The sequence below is a fragment of the Papaver somniferum genome, unplaced genomic scaffold (assembly GCF_003573695.1).
Source record: "Papaver somniferum cultivar HN1 unplaced genomic scaffold, ASM357369v1 unplaced-scaffold_81, whole genome shotgun sequence".
NCBI classification, from domain to species: domain Eukaryota; kingdom Viridiplantae; phylum Streptophyta; class Magnoliopsida; order Ranunculales; family Papaveraceae; genus Papaver; species Papaver somniferum.
Window position 1 is genome coordinate 6,632,933 of NW_020651082.1, and position 9,884 is coordinate 6,642,816.

Genomic DNA, 9,884 nt, shown 5'->3' on the forward strand with positions numbered 1-9,884 from the left:
GAGTTTGGCAGGGCGAACCTCTTTGATGAGCTGCGATCTGCTCACCATATTGAAGGCATTGGAAAAGTCAATGAGCATCATTGACATTTCCTCTGAGTGACCATTCATCTCCAGTAGGCGATTTACAGCATGTAAAATACTTTCCCCACCAGCAGGAATACCAACCCCGAATTGGTAATCGCCCAAATAAGTAGACATATCCTTACCAACCGAGACAGCAGCTACTTTCGAGACCAATCTGCGCCAAACTGTACCAACTGCAATGGGCCTAATACCACCTCCAGGTTTAAGTAAAGGGGTTAAAGGTGCACTAGCAATAAATTCTCCCAAAACCGCAGGACACCTACCAGCCAACCATATCAATAAGCATTAATGGTGGTTGTGATGGTGGGCAGTGGTGGGGATAATGGTGATGGGTATTGATGAGACTGGTGGAGTGGTGACGATAATGTGGTGGTGGAAGAAGTAGTGGTAGTATGGTGAGAAAAGAAGTCCTAAAATAGGTAAATTAAGCATTAATAGTGGGTGTGATGGTGGGTAGTGGTGGTGGATAGGCGGCGGGGATAATGGTAGTGGGTATTGGTGAGATTGGTGTAGTGGTGACGATAATTTGGTGGTGGAAGAAGTAGTGGTATTAGGATGAGAAAAAGGTGTCCTAAGATAGATAAATTATTTAGGCACCATTGGTTAATTTTTCTATGTTTAGTTTTAATTTGATTTTAGTTTTCAAATTACTTTTTTAAAATTAAAACAATTTTTAAAGACCAGATTTTTCCAAAAAAGAAGATATTGATTTTAGATTTGTCGGGTAGGGGGAACGAAGAAAAATGAAACCTATAAAAAAATTGACCAAACACAAGGCTACGCGCGAATTAATTGTAATCGATTCAGTTTCTCACATCTCTCTTTATCCCCTTTTTTGTCATGGTTTCTGTTTATGTCATTATTTCACCCCTACTTCATGGGATTATGCAAGGCTACGCGTGAATTAATTGTAATCGATTCAGTTTCTCACATCTCTCTTTATTCTCCTTTTTTGTCATGATTTCTGTTTTTGTCATTTCGCCGCGACTTCGTGTAATTATGCATGCTTGAGAAGTTGTTCATGATAATAGGTAAAGAGACAAGAAAATAAATGGATCAAAAATTAAATATTATTATAAAATGGGGTAGGATCCGTTGACATGGTTATAATGACATAATCTTCACATGGCGACACCTTTTTTTCTACAAAATCTAAACGACGATGAATTTGAATCTAATATTTTGGTGACATGTTCCTCATATAAAACTCTACATTCCTACCAAAACTGAGAGTGTTCCGAATTACGAAACTTCACCATCCACAAATTTTAATTTCAACCGTTAATGTTCAACGACTGATATTCAAAATCGTAGATGATGGTTTTATACATCTCAGAATGCTCTTATTTTTGGTTGGAATGTAGAGACTAATAAGAAGAACATGTCATCAGAAAATTAGCTTCAAATTCATTGTCTGCTGGGCTCAGTAGAAAAAATGACGCTAAAATGTGAAGATTATGTCAATATAACCATGTCAACGGATCCTACCCCTTATAAAATTTAGGGATCCTACCCTTTATAAAATCTAGGAAAAAGGAATAAACATAAATCTATGTAAATTGGGAACCCAACAATTTATATCAAAGAGAAAAATTAAATTCTAATGCTAAAAGATTTTGCAAGATTAATCTAATTGATTTTAAAGTAATTTTAAGTGTTTTTAGTTTTGTTACAAGTTTGGTGAATGACCTTTGATGATTTTTTTTTGAAGTAGTGAACCAGTAAATGTTTTATTGCCCATAGAATTTGCTCTAACGATTAACTATGTTTGTCCCAAAGGGTTGTATGACTTACATATATAATATTAAAATATTCGAGGATAAGGACATGTTTATTAACTAACTCCTCAAAATACTTAGACCTGGATAGATCGGTTCGAGCCTTCTCAGACAATTATGACATGTATGAATCGATGGATACATTTGAAACACATATCCTTATCCGTGCCATTACGTGACACAGGTTGAGACCTAGTCCAAAGTAATCTGATGTGTAATTACTTATCCAAGTTGTAGGGTAACCAAAATTTCGTATCAAACAAAAAAAAAAAAAAAAAACTGTCGAGAGCCATTGGATTGGCGATTCGGTTTGGTTCCACTTGAAACAGCTAAATATTGTTCAATTAGCGAGCTCTACCGTATAACATGCCCAACAAAAATTATACGCGTACAAGTTTATTCCGCCGACCTACCAAAAACGAGTTGTTCTAGAAAAAGGAAATCTTCTATTTACCGTAAGATCTCCATAGAACCGCCTAATCTAAACCATTAGATCATAGAAAAACTGCTATATAAACAAGCCCTAGTCTGCGTTCCTTCCACAAAATAAATTATTATTACTTCACTTTAGTTTCCATCTTCCTCCGAAAGGAGGCGGAGGTCAAGTCAAATACGATCTACGGATCTAGGAGTTTTCTTGAAGTTTTCGTGTTGGTCTTTGGATCAGGAAGGTGATGATCTCTGTGAAGTGTCTGGATTCAGGTTTTGGGTCTGTTACTATGAATTTGTTTTATCTGTTTATGTTGACTTTTCTCCTGGAACTGTGATTCTTCGATGATCCAGATTTAATGTTATTCTCTGTAACTGAATCGAGAGAGGTCTCTTACGATCTAAGGTTCCATAAGGGATTACTAAAAGATGTGAGTCTGTTTATCTTTTGTCTTCTGGTTTTAGATGGAAGATTGTTGTTGGATTTTTAGACAACTCCATTTTCGATTCTATGTCTTTAATAGGTAGAAGGAGGTGATGATTGTGGATCGAAGTTTGAAGCGGAATCTGGGTTTTTCTTTCACGGTTGTAAATATGTATGTTGGAGTATATAATTGTGGTTCTTTTATGATCTTAATTTAGTGATCTAAATTCTAAGTGGATCTGAATTTAATGATCTGATTGTTACTAGATCGAGATCGAAGGATATGATGGATGTGTGTGAAGTTAAGGTGGTGGCGGATTCAGGTTTTTGGTCAAAGATCGGTTATCTTTTTATGTTTCATGCTGTACATATGCTATTGTTTAGCTGCAGATTTTGATGATGAAAATTTCTTTGGTAGTAGATCTAAGGGAAGGTTTATATGTGAAGGGATTTATTCAAGGAGTTTCATACCTTCTGGAGGCGAGGTTTGGTGAAGATACTGCTGTACATTTTTTTTTTGGAGAAGATTTAAGTAATTTGAAGAACTCATTTTTTTTTTTATGACTCAATGGGATTATCATTCTTCAATTCAATTTTTGTGTAGACACTATTAAACAGTGGAGGACCTTAGCGGACTACACCAGCTGCATTCTAAGAATAAGTTCTTTTTTTCGCGCTCTTAAGTTTGTTGTACATGCTAATTTAAACTTTATGATGTCTATGTCTTTATATTGTTTAATTTGTTGTTCAATAGGTTTGCGTTTGACAACAATTGTTGAACAGGGGAAGTATTTATGAATTTCCCCAGAGTTCCTGTAATTTGTAAATGTGAGCTTTCATGCGAAGCTGGTAGTTCAATGGGATTCATTTTTTTGTGTAATCATGTCTATTTATTGTTTAATTTGTTCTGGTTTTTCTAAAGTATTGTTTTCTTGCTTATGTTGTTGTTTATGGATTATTCTTTTGCAGGACATTGCTGATTTCTTATGTTACTTTGTGTGGATAAAGGTTACGTTGAGTTTTGGCTTTTTTTTTTTTTTTTTGCAGTCGTCTATATGTCTATATTTTTGGGTCCATGTCTGCTCTTGTGAATGCTAATTCTTCTATTATTCTACTGATAAGGGTGTTCATTGTGACTGTTAAATTGACTGGTTTTTGTAAGCATCATCTTTGATTCTCGCACACCACATCTGCCTTTGTCAAAATTTGGAGCGGATTCTAGTATATAACTGCGATTATTTGGTAAATAACTGCGATTCTGCAAAGTATGATTGTTATTAGATTGACTTTATTGAAGAATAGATGTTTCCTTGGACTCTATAGAAGTTGTAGCCATGGATTGAAGGTGGTGGTTCAGGAATTGGTGTGGATTCAGGTTTTAGGGCAAACATTGTTATCCTTTTCTGTTTCATTGCCTTGTACTCTAGCTGTAATCTTTGATATGAAACTGCCCTATTCTTATTTATTTGGTAGTAGATCGGAAGGAAGATCTCTCAATGTGAAGGGATTTATGTAAAGAGTCTTTTCTTATCCTTCTGGAGGTAGGGTTTGGTGAGGATACTTACTGCTCTACTTTGTTTTTGGAGTAGCTATTCATTTGGTGGAATATAAGAAGTATGAAGATCTAATATGAAAAATTGAAGCTTTATATGGTTCAGTTGGGTTATTTCTTATTATCCTCCAGTTCCAATTTTGTCTGTTAAGTAGGGTTGTTGATGAGATAGTGTGATGATGATCCTAGTCGCCTTCAAGGATTGATGCAAATTCAGGTTTTTAGGGCTCTATAGCTCTAGTTAATTTTTTTTCTGTGTTTCTTTGCCCTTTCTATTGTGGTGCATACCTGAAGAAGAAATTATTCGTAGGAGTTGAATTGAGAGGTGAAGGATATTTTTGGGCAATATGGTTGCTTCCAAAGAATAGTTTCGACTCAACTCTCAATGCTGGCGCTGGCATCATATTGTGATGTGTTGAGTAGTTATTTGGTTACTGAATAGATTTCCTTGACCAAATCTTATCTGGTTTATAGTTCAACAGGGGTAAACCCTTATTTCTCTGTTGATGTGTTGCGTTGTTTTCAGGAGAGCCAGAGGATTTGGAAAGGCAGCTGTTCGTTGACATAGTTGGATAGATTGGTTTCCTTGCTGGGATGGGAAACATGACTGTACTTTGCTTCTAGATGTTTATATAAGATTTTAATTTCTTTGCTCGGGAAAGAATGTTTGGTTGCTATCTGTCTTTTGACTCATCTTATGTTTCCCAGCTGACTAATAAGTGACTGTTCCTGTGATTTGCAGTCAGGGTGCTTGATTCCGTTTACTGCAGTTATTTCTCGTGCATGGTATCGTGACTTGTCCCCATATTTGAGTCTGATGCATGTACTTTCCATACCTCTAGTTCACTCTCTCTGCCTGCTACTTGGAGGAACGTTTTTTTCTCCTATGTTGAGGTTTTCTTTTATTTTAGGTTTGTTGGCATTCAGTTATTGGTCAAGGAATGTGTCGAATTGATTGGCATGCTGAGCTTGTCCTAGCTGTGGCAGAGGCCCAAGGAGTGGTTTAATATCTTATTTAACTTCTTCATTTATTTTCTACGATATACACCATGGCTTTGTGGTTTTCAGTTATTTAAATTGAAATGCATGTTCGATGTTGTGCTTTGGGTTTCAGAGAGCCTGAGGATTTTGAAAGGGAGCTTGTTCTTTGTCATAGTTGGATGGATTGGTTTCTTTACTGCGATGTGAAACATCGACTGTATTTCTACCTTTGCTTTCAGGGGATTATATCAGTATTTAGTTTCTTTGCTTGAAAAATAACTTTTGGATGCAATCTGTCTTTTATCTCTTCTCATGTTTCCCCCCTTGAGTAAGAAGTGATTGATCCTGTGATTTATTTGCTTTCAGGCTGCTTGCTTCCATCTATTGCGGCGTCTAAAAGTGCGGTTCAATATTAAATAAAGTTGGACAAAACTATTCCTGAAGTGCACGAGCTTGGTTTTGTGTCGTCTTTTATTTCTTTACTCTCTCTGCATGCTACTTGGTGGAACGTCGTTTTTCTTATATTGTGGTTTTCTCTTGTTCAAGCTTCACTGGAATTCATTAATTCGTCGAGGAATGTATCTGATTGGCTGCTGAACTTGTTTTAGTTGTGGCAGAAGCTCAATGGGTGGTTTTGTATCTTAGATATATTCTTCAACTATTTTCTTTGATACAATACAGCGCTGTGGTTTTCATTTACATGTCTGATGCTGTGCTTTGGATTTCAGGAGAGCCAGTGGATTTCGTAAGGGGGCTTGTTCTTTGTCAATAGTTGGATAGATTGGTTTCCTTACTGGGATGTGAAACATGACTGTACTTTTTTATCGTTGCTCTTAGATGTTCATATAAGATTTTAGTTTCTTTGCTCGGGAAGGAATTTTTGGTTGCAATCTGTCTTTTGACTCTTCTTATCCACCTGACTAATAAGGTGATTGTTCCCGTGATTTGCAGTCAGGGTGCTTGCTTCCGTCTACTGCGGTAATTTTTCGTGCATGGTATCGTGACTTGTCCCCATATTTGAGTCTGATGCATGTACTTTCCATACCTCTAGTTCTCTCTCTTTGCCTGCTACTTGGAGGAACGTTTTTTTCTTCTATGTTGAGGTTTTCTTTTATTTTAGGTTTGTTGGCATTCTTTTAAATGTGTTTGAATTGATTGGCATGCGGAGCTTGTCTTAGTTGTGCAGAGGCCCAATGGGTGGTTTTATATCATATTTGTAACTTCTTCAATTATTTTTCTCGATATACACCACGGCTTTGTGGTTTTCAGTTATTTAAATTGAAATGCATGTTCGATGTTGCGCTTTGGTTTTCAGAGAGCCTGAGAATTTTGAAAGGGAGCTTGTTCTTTGTCATAGTTGGATGAATGGGTTTCTTTACTGCGATGTGAAACGTCGACTGTACTTCTACCTTTACTTTCAGGGGATTATATCAGAATTTAGTTTCTTTGCTTGAAAATTAACTTTTGGATGCTATCCGTCTTTTTATCGCTTCTCATGTTTCCCTCCTCGAGTAAGAAGTGATTGATCCTGTGATTTATTTGCTTTACTCTCTCTGCCCGCTACTTGGTGGAACGTCGTTTTTCTTAAATTGTGGTTTTCTCTTGTTCAAGCTTCACTGGAATTCATTGATTTGTCGAGGAATGTATTTGATCTGATTGGCTGCTGAGCTTGTTTTAGTTGTGGCAGAAGCTCAATGGGTTGTTTTGTATCTTAGATATATTCTTCAATTATTTTCTTTGATACAATACAGTTCTATCGTTTTCAGTTATTTAAATTGAGGTGCATGTTCGATGTTGTGCTTTCGGTTTCAGAAGAGCCTGAGGATTTTGAAAGGGAGCTTGTTCTTTGTCATAGTCGGAAGGATTGTTTTCTTTACTGCGATTTGAAACGTCGACTGTACTTCTACCTTTGCTTTCAGGGGATTATATCAGATTTTAGTTTTTTTGCTTGCAAAATAACTTTATCTGTCTTTTATCTCTTCTCATGTTTACCCCCTTGAATAAGAAGTGATTGATCCTGTGATTTATTTGCTTTCAGGGTGCTTGCTTGCATCTATTGTGGCGTCTATTCCTGAAGTGCACGAGCATGGGTGGCGTCTTTTATTGCTTTACTCTCTCTGCCCGCTACTTGGTGGAACGTCTTTTTTTTTTTATATTGTGGTTTTCTCTTGTTCAAGCTTCATTGGAATTCATTGATTCAATGTGGTTTTCTTATATGGAGTCTGATGCATGTACTTTCCATACCTCTAGTTCACTCTCTCTGCCTGCTACATGGAGGAACGTCTTTTTCTCCTATGTTGAGGTTTTCTTTTATTTTAGGTTTGTTGGCATTCAGTTATTGGTCAAGGAATGTGTCTGAATTGATAGGCATGCTGAGCTTGTCTTGGCTTAGCTGTGGCAGAGGCCCAACGGGTGGTTTTGTGTCTTGTTTAATTTCTTCAATTATTTTTTTCTATTTACACCACGGCTTTGTGGTTTTCAGTTATTTAAATTGAAATGCATGTTCGATGTTGTGCTTTGGGTTTCAGAGAGCCCGAGGATTTTGAAAGGGAGCTTGTTCTTTGTCATAGTTGGATGGATGGGTTTCTTTACTGCGATGTGAAACCTCAACTGTACTTCTACCTTAAATTTCAGGGGATTATATCAGAATTTAGTTTCTTTGCTTGAAAATTAACGATGCAATCTGTCTTTTTATCTCTTCTCATGTTTCCCTCCCCGAGTAAGAAGTGATTGATCCTGTGATTTATTAACTTGACTCTCTCTACCCGCTACTTGGTGGAACGTCGTTATTCTTATATTATGGTTTTCTCTTGTTCAAGCTTCACTGGAATTCATTGATTCGTCGAGGAATGTATCTGATCTGATTGGCTGCTCAGCTTGTTGTAGTTGTGACAGAAGCTCAATGGGTGGTTTTGTATCTTAGATATATTCTTCAATATTTTCTTTGATACAATACAGCTCTGTGGTTTTCATTTACATGTCTGATGCTGTGCTTTGGATTTCAGGAGATCCAGTGGATTTCGTAAGGGGGCTTGTTCTTTGTCAATAGTTGGATAGATTGGTTTCCTTACCGGGATGTGAAACATGACTGTACTTTTTTATCTTTGCTTTTAGATGTTCATTTCATATAAGATTTTAGTTTCTTTGCTCGGGTAAGAATTTTTGGTTGCAATCTGTCTTTTGACTCTTCTTATCCACCTGACTAATAAGGTGATTGTTCCCATGATTTGCAGTCAGGGTGCTTGTTTCCATCTACTGCGGTAATTTTTCGTGCATGGTATCGTTACTTGTCCCCATATTTGAGTCTGATGCATGCACTTTCCATACCTCTAGTTCACTCTCTCTGCCTGCTACTTGGAGGAACGTTTTTTTCTCCTATGTTGAGGTTTTCTTTTATTTTAGGTTTGTTGGCATTCAGTCATTGGTCAAGGAATGTGTCGAATTGATTGGCATGCTGAGCTTGTCCTAGCTGTGGCAGAGGCCCTAGGAGTGGTTTAATATTTTATTTAACTTCTTCATTTATTTTCTACGATATACACCATGGCTTTGTGGTTTTCAGTTATTTAAATTGAAATGCATGTTCGATGTTGTGCTTTGGGTTTCAGAGAGCCTGAGGATTTTGAAAGGGAGCTTGTTCTTTGTCATAGTTGGATGGATTGGTTTCTTTACTGCGATGTGAAACATCGACTGTATTTCTACCTTTGCTTTCAGGGGATTATATCAGTATTTAGTTTCTTTGCTTGAAAAATAACATTTGGATGCAATCTGTCTTTTATCTCTTCTCATGTTTCCCCCCTTGAGTAAGAAGTGATTGATCCTGTGATTTATTTGCTTTCAGGCTGCTTGCTTCCATCTATTGCGGCGTCTAAAAGTGCGGTTCAATATTAAATAAAGTTGGACAAAACTATTCCTGAAGTGCACGAGCTTGGTTTTGTGTCGTCTTTTATTTCTTTACTCTCTCTGCATGCTACTTGGTGGAACGTCGTTTTTCTTATATTGTGGTTTTCTCTTGTTCAAGCTTCACTGGAATTCATTCATTCGTCGAGGAATGTATCTGATTGGCTGCTGAACTTGTTTTAGTTGTGGCAGAAGCTCAATGGGTGGTTTTGTATCTTAGATATATTCTTCAACTATTTTCTTTGATACAATACAGCGCTGTGGTTTTCATTTACATGTCTGATGCTGTGCTTTGGATTTCAGGAGAGCCAGTGGATTTCGTAAGGGGGCTTGTTCTTTGTCAATAGTTGGATAGATTGGTTTCCTTACTGGGATGTGAAACATGACTGTACTTTTTTATCTTTGCTCTTAGATGTTCATATAAGATTTTAGTTTCTTTGCTCGGGAAGGAATTTTTGGTTGCAATCTGTCTTTTGACTCTTCTTATCCACCTGACTAATAAGGTGATTGTTCCCGTGATTTGCAGTCAGGGTGCTTGCTTCCGTCTACTGCGGTAATTTTTTGTGCATGGTATCGTGACTTGTCCCCATATTTGAGTCTGATGCATGTACTTTCCATACCTCTAGTTCTCTCTCTTTGCCTGCTACTTGGAGGAACGTTTTTTTCTTCTATGTTGAGGTTTTCTTTTATTTTAGGTTTGTTGGCATTCTTTTAAATGTGTTTGAATTGATTGGCATGC

The 9,884-nt window shown here is 37.0% G+C and overlaps 1 long non-coding RNA gene across 50 annotated transcripts in view; it reads left to right on the forward strand.

Moving 5' to 3' along the window:
• The first annotated feature begins 2,414 nt into the window (after positions 1-2,414).
• Positions 2,415-9,884, forward strand: part of LOC113345414 — a 23,385-nt gene continuing 15,915 nt past the window's right edge. For 41 of the 50 annotated variants that reach the window (XR_003358122.1, XR_003358148.1, XR_003358152.1 and 38 more), the window contains exons 1-3: positions 2,415-3,543; positions 3,685-6,368; positions 7,287-9,533. This is a non-coding gene — a long non-coding RNA (uncharacterized LOC113345414). The remainder of the gene's footprint in view (positions 3,544-3,684; positions 6,369-7,286; positions 9,534-9,884) is intronic. The other 9 variants (XR_003358129.1, XR_003358119.1, XR_003358130.1 and 6 more) reach the window with 9 other exon arrangements.